We start from the raw sequence: 10,403 nt of genomic DNA, 5'->3' as shown, positions 1-10,403 counted from the left end.
CACACACACACTGCTGGAAGGGCAGCTTCTCTGAGTCATTGACTCAGGCAGCAGAATGACATATGCTGTAGTTGTTCAGCAACACAGCTGACATGGATTTGAAAAGTGAAGTGTTAGTGTCATTTAGAGAACAGAGCAATTTCCTTCAGCAGAGATGAACGCTTGGATTAAGAAACAGTACTTAGTTCCCATAAAATCTAGGGTCTGAAATAAGTGCCTGAAGCAAATCTCTTGACCCTGAAGTTGAGGTCAACGACTCTTGGGCGGGGTTAGAAGCTTAAAAAAAAAAATGCTGTTAATAGAGTTTACTGAGGTGAAGTTTATTTCCAAGTGAATCTTCAAAAGCCCTTGAGGCTGCAATTAGCAATTACTGTTTGCTTAAGAAAAATGACTTCACCCTTTCATAGCCATTGATTCTTATTTATTGATATTACTTTATTAGAGACATTAAAGTAATACGATTAAAATATTTGAGCATTTAGATGTTTATGTTTATTCCTTTTCCTTTGTCCTCCAGCCATACCAAAGATCTTAAAATTTTCTGAACAAGGCATGTTATTCTATTGTTGACTTTTAAATATGCTTTTTTCTCTATATTCTTTCCTCTGTCCCTCTTTGCCTGGCAAATTCTACTCTACCTTCAAGTCTCAAACTATACCTACTATCCCAGGGTGGGGTGCCACACTTGTAATCGCCTTAAACCCCTGTGCCTACCCACCCTGGTACTTGTTATATTTTTAATTATCTGCCAGGACTTTCCATCACTGAACCTTAAGTTATTCTCTTCAGTGACTTCTACATATAAGGTCCTCAATTAATACTTTTGGATGAATGAATAGATTAAGAATACAGTAATAAACAAATCACTTTGCAATTAGTAGAAGTATAGTGCCTTTCAAATATTATTGTGCCCCAGGATCATTTATAACTTTTGATTAAAAAAAAAGTAAATTCTCAGGTTCTAACTGCATGGCAAGTTACAAATAATTTGTTACTGTTGCTCCTGCTGCTGCTAAGTCACTTGAGTCATGTCCAACTCTGTGTGACCCCATAGATGGCAGCCCACCAGGCTCCCCCGTCCCTGGGATTCTCAAAGCAAGAATACTGGATGGGTTGCCATTTCCTTCTCCAATGCATGAAAATGAAAAGTAAAAGTGAAGTTGTTCAGTTGTGTCCAACTCTTAGAGACCCCATAGACTATAGCCCACCAGGCTCCTCCATCCATGGGATTTTCCAGGGAAGAGTACTGCAGTGGGGTGCCATTGCCTTCTCCAAATTTGTTACTATCAGAGCATAAAATGTGGAGAGAAAGTGGAGGTTATTAGGGCTGGATATAACGCAGGGAACAAGATTTGGAGAGGCTGGTCAGTGAGCTTGGGTTTTATCTGCACATAGCTTATGAGAGAGTCAGCAAAGAGCTTTAATTATGATTATATTTATGGTGTCTGCGTAGAAATTAAATTTAACATTAGTTCTCAACCTTGGTTGCATATTATAATTATCTGGATAATTTTAACAAATAAGTAACGATACCTGGATTTGCCCTGAGAGATTCAAATTTAATTGGTCTGAAGTATAGTCTGGACTTGGGCTTCCCAGATGGTGCTGGTGGTAAAAAATCTGCCTGCCAATGCAGGAGACATAAGAGACATGGGTTCGATCCTTGGGTTGGCAAGATCCCCTGGAGGAGGGCATGGCAACCCACACTCCAGTACTCTTGCCTGGAGAATCCCATGGACAGAGGAGCCTGGTGGGCTACAGTTCATAGAGTCACAAAGAACTGGACATGACTGAACAGTCCATAGCTTTGCACAGAGTTGAACATGACCGAAGTGACTTAGCAGGCAGGTATGTGAAGTCTGGACTTGGAGATGGTTTTAAAGCTTCCCAGGTGATTCTAACATAAAGTCAATACCGAAAACCCACCAAAATGGAAGATAAAAATAGTTCATACAATTTGGCCATCAATGAACTCTCATGTGACATCTCTTAAATTGTTTTGTATCGAGCCTGGTGGCTCAGCAGCAAAGAATCCGCCTGCAATGCAAGAGACCTGGCTTTGATCCCTGGGTCAGGAATATCCCCTGGAGAAGGAAATGGCAACCCACCCTAATATTCTTGCCTGGGAAAATCCATGGACAGAGGAGCCTGGTGGGCTACAGTCCATGGGGTCACAAAGGAGTTGGACATGACTTAGCAACTGAACAACAGCAACATTTAGGAAAAGCAAATTATTGATACCAAAAAAAAAAAAAAACCCAATGAGATATCACTACACCATACTAGGATGGTTAAAATGAAAAACAGCAGTAAAACTAAATACTGGAGAGCATGTAGAGCAGCCAAATCTCTCATACATGCGGGTGGGAATGTATAGAAGTTTCTTCAAAGTAACAGTGCACTACTGTGTAACCCAGTATTTGTACCTCTGGGCATTCATCCCAGAGAAATGGAAACTTAGATTGACAAAATATGTATGCATGAATGTTCATAGCAGCTTTAATTGTAGTAGCCATAAATTGGGAACAACCCAAATGTCCTTTAATGGGTGAATGGTTAAACAGTCACTGGTATGTCCATATCATGGAATACTGTTACTGCTAAGTCGCTTCAGTCATGTCCGACTCTGCGCGACCCCATAGACAGCAGCCCACCAGGCTCCCTCGTCCCTGGGATTCTCCAGGCAATAACACTGGAGTGGGTTGCCATTTCCTTCTCCAATGCATGAAAGTGAAAAGGGAAAGTGAAGTCGCTCAATCGTGTCTGACCTCAGCGACCCCATGGACTGCAGCCTACCAGGCTCCTCCATCCATGGGATTTGCCAGGCAAGAGTACTGGAGTGGTACTACTCAACCATAAAAACACAAACTATTGACATAATGTATCAACTGAGATGGATTTCAAGGGCATTATGCTTAATGGAAAAAGACAGTCTCTGAAGGTTACATACTATATGATTCCACTTATATAACATTCTCGGAATGGCAAAGCAATGAAAATGGAGAACAGATTAGTGACTTTGGTAGAAGGTGAGTGTGATTACAATGGGGTATACAGAAAGAGTCACTTTGTGGTGAGGGAATAGTTTTGTGTCCTGGCTTGGTAGTGGTTACACAATTCTATTCTGGGGATTTAAATTTCATAGAACTATGTATGCTTATAAACACACACACACATGTACACACACAACTGAGTAGCAGGCAAAAAGTGAAAGTCAAATGAAGACTGTAGTCTAGTTATCAGTATGGTACCAATGTCAGTTCCCTGGTTTTGATATTATACTACAGTCATATAAGGTGGCACCATGGAAGCTGTGTAAAAGATTAGTGGGATTCTGCGTGCCATTTTTGCAACTTTCTGTGTGTCTATCATTATTTATATTTATCTAAAGTGACTGTGGGAGAAGGCGATGGCACCCCACTCCAGTACTCTTGCTTGGAAAATCCCATGGACAGAGGAGCCTGGTAGGCTGTAGTCCATGGGGTCGCTAAGAGTCAGGCACAACTGAACGACTTCAATTTCACTTATCACTTTCATGCATTGGAGAAGGAAATGGCAACCCATTCCAGTGTTCTTGCCTGGAGAATCCCAGGGACTGGGGAGCCTGGTGGGCTGCTGTCTATGGGGTCACACAGAGTTGGACACGACTGAAGTGACTTAGCAGCAGCAACAGCAGCAAGGTGACTGCAAGGAAATCCAACCAGTCCACTCTGAAGGAGATCAGCCCTGGGATTTCTTTGGAAGGAATGATGCTAAAGCTGAAACTCCAGTACTTTGGCCACCTCATGCGAACCGTTGACTCATTGGAAAAGACCCTGATGCTGGGAGGGATTGGGGGCAGGAGGAGAAGGGGATGACAGAGGATGAGATGGCTGGATGGCATCACTGACTTGATGGACGTGAGTCTGAGTGAACTCCAGGAGTCAGTGATGGACAGGGAGGCCTGGCGTGCTGTGATTCATGGGGTCTCAGAGTTGGACACAACTGAGTGACTGAACTGAACTGAACTGAAGGTGGCTCAGTTGGAAAGAATCTGCCTGCAAATGCAAGAGCCACAGGAAAATCAGATTTGACTCCTGGGTCGGGAAGATCCCCTGGAGAATGAAATGGCAACCCAACCCAGTATTCCTGTCTGGGAAATCCCATGGACAGAGAAGCTTGGCAGGCTCTAGTCCATGAGGTTTCAAAGAGTCGGACATGATTTAGTGATTACATTGATTGAATTTTTATTCAACATCTTGAGTTTATTTCATGTGTATATTTGTCTCCTCACCATTTCCATTTGTCTTACTGCCACTATACCTATGCCCTATGATAACATTTCATGTGTACTTAAACCCAAGCAAAGGGTGGAGTTCCTTCTTTAAAAACTAAACTAGGCATTTTGGACAACACACTCTTGGCAATGGAACCTGGGTAACATTTATCAGACATGGTAGGGACGGTTCTTTTCTTCATTATGAAAAGGACTGCCAGATGTCAATTGTTACAGAAATGAAATTAGATGGAAAATTTTAATAAACCATTTAAACTTATTTTTTTAAAAGAGACATCCTCCACTTCCACTGCCAGAGATCTTGAGTAGACTCCTGGCCAGTCATCTGGAAATAATCCTTCACATAGCTGATGAAGTTGGCTTCCACTCTGGGAAACAAACAGTCTTTTTCTATACTTGCTTGTATTTTTGCTTTAATGTCTTCTACAAAACTAGATTCTTTCAGTGTTTTAGGAGTTCTTTCCTATTTTTTTAAAGAATTCTTGACCTTTGATCTTGGTGTTGAAGTTTTCGAGTTTTTTTCTATTCTGGTTTGTTTTTTGTGCATTTTTGCCTGGAGTATCTTATATGGATTTCTTTACTGGAGCTTTTTTTTTTCTTTAGCTTTCCTATTACTAAAATCAACATCGTAGTCATCTTCAGCAGCAGCAAGTTTTACTTTTTTCTGTTAACTTGATATCGCTTCTGGGGGAAGGAAGGTTTTCCAGATATACTTAAGAGTTTCACATCCTCCTCCTCTTCATCTTTTGAATCTGTATCTCCCTTTATAGCTGCTAAGTGTGTGCACTAATATGCACGAGCCCTAAACCACACTTCAACTGTAAGATCCCGAGTGGTGTGATTTCAAAGCTCTCACAGGAAACTGTTGGCTGAATAGACATTTTCAAAGTTGCCAGTGCTACTTTAAATGGTCTGCTTTCATAATTCACTGCCTCTGCTTCAGTAGTGTGCAATTCACCCTTTGCACTAGCCCTTGAACTGACTGTTCTTAAGATAATTGTTGTTCATATTCATCATAATCTTCTTTGGCCTTTAGTTCACAACCAAAAAGATAGTTCTGGAACCTCAGTGTCCATCCCCACATTCACTGAATTTTCCATGAGGTTGATGGTGCATGTTTGGTTGGAGAGAAGGTGGACAGAGATAAACAACTACTGTTCTGGAGAACAGTCATTATTTGAAAATTGTATATAGTCATGTTTTGTTATTCATAGTTGTTTCTGAACGTTGGGCTTTAAGCCAACTTTTTCACTCTCCTCTTTCACTTTCATCAAGAGGCTTTTTAGTTCCTCTTCACTTTCTGCCATAAGGGTGGTGTCATCTGCATATCTGAGGTTATTGATATTTCTCCTGGCAATCTTGATTCCAGCTTGTGCTTCTTCCAGCCCAGCGTTTCTCATGATGTACTCTGCATATAAGTTAAATAAGCAGGGTGACAATATACAGCCTTGACGTACTCCTTTTCCTATTTGGAACCAGTCTGTTGTTCCATGTCCAGTTCTAACTGTTGCTTCCTGACCAGCACAGATAGTACAGTAATATATATGCAGCAAGATTTTTAAAAATGGTATCATTTGACTGGCCTTATTAATTTTTTATGGTGATGTGTCCATCTCTTATTTACATAAATGCTTCATTTTCTTCACTTTGTTTTCTTTCTCTGATAAGATGAAACATACATGTAAGGAAAATATGTTTTCAAATTAATTTCTGTTGTTTAGATTTTTAAGCCATAAGGATTTAGGAAAACATTTAATGCCCCATACATTTATTTCAGGTTTAAAGTTGCAAGTATGCTTTAGTTTATTATTTTACAGCAGAGGAAATAATGTATATTTCTATTCTTACATTTAAAACAGAACAAAAACAGCTTAGGCTATCAAATGAAGTCCTTGGTCTTTTTTTTTTTTTTTTTTCTTCAGTGATTACCAAGCTTAAATTTGTGGGGAGGAGGACAATTTTCTTAATGTTTTCTACCTGGCTCAACATTCCCAGACAGCAATTACAAGCCAAATATAATTTCAGTAAATGAGAAATTCTTGTTTTCATGTACTGATTGGCTTTATTACACATGAAGTTTAATTGGGAGGCTTCTCCAGCTTATCTGAGTAATGATGAACAGCTGCAGTAGATTGCACTCCCTCCCCCACTCCACCCCTACATCATTTTGATCGAACAGCACCCAAACAAAACCTTGTACAACTGTGCGATAGGAGCATCATTCAACTGCACTGCAAGCCTTGACTGCATTTGAGCCCAGCAAGCAGTTTCACAAGAAGCCAGAGGGAAACAAACAGCCCAAGAGAAAATGTTCAGATTAGCAGTGCACCCTCACCCCTGACCCCAGACCACTGCAGCTATAAGATTTGACTGCTGGAATTCCAGTGTATTGTGCTTAACTAGATGTCTATTCCACATGAATAAGTGGTACCACCCAAAGCAGAAGTGTGCTTGTCTAATTCAGAGGTGCTAAAGCGTAGATTTTTATATCCTCAACAGAAGAATATCATTGGTAATTTCAGTAGCAAAGAGAAAGGATGCCTCTGACTGCCTTGAAGGGCTTATAAAGTGCTTTACCTATCTTCTAACATCTTTAATAACAACAGCTAATATGTTAAAGCAGGCTTGCTCAGTGGCTCCTCCGTAAAGAATCTGCCTGCAATGCAGGAGATGTGGTTTCAATTACTGGGTCAGGAAGATCCCCTGGAGGAGGAAATGGCTCCAGTATTCTTGCTCGAGAATCCCATGAACAGAGAAGGCTGGTGGACGATAGTCCTTGGGGTTGCAAAGAGTCGGGCGTGACTGCACACTTGCAATATGTTTGAGCACTTACTATGGGGTAAGCATTGTATTCATACCAAGTGTTTCATATGTATCATCTCAGTCCTCTCCATGACCCTAGGATAGATCTCCTTGGCATATGTTAGAGAGGATGCCTAGAGCTCTTATGAAGCTTGTCTAGAGTCCAAAGCCAATGAGACCTGAGTCCAGGTCCATCCTTCTGAGACATTCACTCTTACTCTAATGGGTAGGTTAACAGAGAACGGTGTACAAGGAGCTCATTCAGAGAAGGTAACTTGACGGAGTAGTTGTTAGGGCAGCAGACAGTTTTCCACTTCATCTACCAATTGACCACTTCACCAAATATACAACCAGTACTCTCTCTATGGTTATCTACAAGCATGTTTGGAATGATCTGCTCTTTACTATGTGGTATTGTGATGCTGCAGTGTTTGTTAGGGAGTTAAAGTTTTCAGGTAAAAACAATTTGCTTAGTAATAAAGGAAGAGTTCGTCTATAATGCTTTAGATGGTAGATAAATGTATGCCATTGAGCCCCTCTTGCTGGCTCTTCCTCACTCAAGGCTCCTCTTCCTCTACCCTCCTCTTTTCTGCAGTGTGGTCCTGTCATGATCTACATTTGCAGCTTTAAGAGGTTTAGTTAACAGCCTTTCATACCACTGTCTGTCTGCTTTAAAATTAGTCACTTTTACCTCTCTTGTCTTTTCAGTTCATGACAGCAAGGAAGTGGAATAATAACTTTAAGAGGGAGTTTTTCATTGTTGTTGTTAATTTATGTATTTTAATTGGAGGCTAATTACTTTACAATATTGTGGTAGTTTTCTCCGTACATTGACATGAATCACCCACGGGTGTACATGTGTCCCCCCATCCCAAACCTCCATCGCACCTCCCTCCCCATCCTCCCTCTGGGTTGTCTCAGTGCACTGGGAGTTTTAAAATCAGACAGACCCAGGTTCAAATGCCAGTACTGGCACACACTGACACTTAGCACTGAAGGCACTGAATTTTCGAGTTTCAGTTTCCTCGTCTGTGAAATGTGAAGTAACAAGGACACAACCTTTTTGGATTGTGAGATTCATTAAAGCCTTGTTCTTGGTATATTGTTTGTGTTGGTTACTGAGTTATGTCCGAGTCTTTGTGACCCCATGGTCTGTAGCCCACCAGGCTCCTCTGTCCATGGAATTCTCCAGGCAAGAATCTTGAAGTAGGTTGCCATTTCCTTCTCCAGGGGACCTTCCTGACCCAGGAATTGAACCTGGGTCTCCTGCATTGCAGGCAGATTCTTTACCATTTGAGCCAACAGGGAAGCCCCTCTTGGTACATTGGAAATGCTCAAATATCAATTACAAATAATTGTCAACAACAATTCAGCCCCATTCATTTTGAATTCATTGTACTTGCTCTTCCCCAAATTTGTTGTTGTTGTTGTTCAGTCGCTCAGTCATGTCCAACTCTTTGTGCCCCATGGACTGTAGCATGCCAGGCTTCCCTGTCCTTTACCGTCTCCCAGAGCTTGCTCAAACTCATGTCTATTGAATTGGTGATGCAATCCAACCGTCTCATCCTCTATCATCCGTTTCTCCTGCCTTTAATCTTTCCCACCATCAGGGTCTTTTCTAATGAGTTGGCTCTTCACATCAGGTGGCCAAAGTATTGGAGTTTCAGCTTCAGCATCAGTCCTTCCAATGAATACTCAGGACTGATTTCCTTTAGGATTGACTGGTTTTATCTCCCTGCAGTCCAAGGGACTCTCCAGAGTCTTCTCCAACACCATAGTTCAAAAACATCAATTCTTCAATGCTCAGCCTTCTTTATGGTCCAACTCTTACATCCATACATGACTACTGGAAAAACAATAGCTTTCCCCATACAGACCTTTGTTGGCCAAGTAATGTCTCTGGTTTTTAATACACTGTCTAGGTTTGTCATAACTTTTCTTCCAAGGAGCAAGCGTCTTTAATTACATGGCTACAGTTACCATCTGCAGTGATTTTGGAGCACGCCTAAATAAAAGTCTGTCATTGTTTCCTTTGTTTCACCATCTATTTGCCATGAAGTGATGGGACCAGACGCCATGATCTTCACTTTTTGAATGCTGAGTTTTAAGCCAGCTGTTTCACTCTCCTCTTTCACTTTCATCAAGAGGCTCTTTAGTTCTTCTTTGCTTTTTTGTCATAAGGGTGGTGTCACTTGCATATCTGAGGTTATTGATATTTCTCCCAGCAATCTTGATCCAGTTTGTGCTTCATCCACCCCAGCATTTCTCATGATGTACTCTGCATATAAGTTAAATAATCAGGGTGACAATATACAGCCTTGATGTACTCCTTTCCCAATTTAGAACCAGTCTGTTGTTCCACATCCAGTTCTAACTGTTGCTTCTTAACCTGCATACAGGTTTTCAGGAGGCAGGTCAGGTGGTCTGGTATCCCCATCCCTTGAAGAATTTTCCACAGTTTGTTGTGATGCACACAATCAAAAGCTTTAGCATAGTCAATAAAGCAGAAGTAGATATTTTTCTGGAATTCTCTTGCTTTTTCTATGATCCAATGGATGTCCGCAATTTGATCTCTGGTTCCTCTGCCTTTTCTAAATCCAGCTTGAACATCTGGAAGTTCTCAGTTCACACACTGTTGAAGCCTAGCTTGAAGAATTTTGAGCATTACTTTGCTAGCTTGTGAAATAAGTGTAATTTTGCAGTAGCTTGAACATTGTTTGGCATTGGAATGAAAACTGACCTTTTCCAGTTCTGTGGCCACTGCTGAGTTTTCCAAATAGCTCAGCTGGAATTTCATCACCTTCACTAGCTTTGTTCGTAGTGATGCTTCCTAAGGCCCACTTGATTTTGGATTGCAGATGTCTGGCTCTAGGTGAGTGATCACACCATCGTGGTTATCTGGGTCATGAAGATCTTTTTTGTACAGTTCTGTGTATTCTTGCCACCTCTTTTTAATATCTTCTGCTTCTGTTAGGTCATTGTTTCTGTCCTTTATTGAGCCCTCTTTGCATGAAATGTTCCCTTGGTAGCTCTAATTTTCTTGAAGAGATCTCCAGTCTTTCCCATTCTATTGTTTTCCTCTATTTCTTTGCATTGATCTCTTAGGAAGGCTATCTTCTCTCGCCTTGCTATTCATTGGAACTCTGCATCCAGATGGGTATATTTTACCTTTTCTCCTTTGCCTTTCACTTCCTCAAATTTGGAAATCCTTGCTTCTGCATTAATCTCTGAGCTTCTTTAGGCTCCACATATTTTTAGCAACTATGAAGACCATGTGTATATTGTTCTATGCAGTTTCAAAACTTACATTGCTCTGTATGCTAGT

The 10,403-nt window shown here is 41.0% G+C and overlaps 1 pseudogene; it reads right to left on the bottom strand.

Annotated features, from left to right (window-relative positions):
* Positions 1 to 4,532: 4,532 nt before the first annotated feature.
* Positions 4,533 to 5,360, bottom strand: LOC138444632 (nucleophosmin pseudogene; annotated as a pseudogene).
* Between the last annotated feature and the right edge of the window lie 5,043 nt (positions 5,361 to 10,403).

Source organism: Ovis canadensis, chromosome 8 (assembly GCF_042477335.2).
Source record: "Ovis canadensis isolate MfBH-ARS-UI-01 breed Bighorn chromosome 8, ARS-UI_OviCan_v2, whole genome shotgun sequence".
In the NCBI taxonomy this organism is placed as follows: Eukaryota; Metazoa; Chordata; class Mammalia; order Artiodactyla; family Bovidae; genus Ovis; species Ovis canadensis.
Note: the sequence above shows the minus strand (reverse complement) of the source record. Positions and strands in the feature narration are given on the sequence as shown.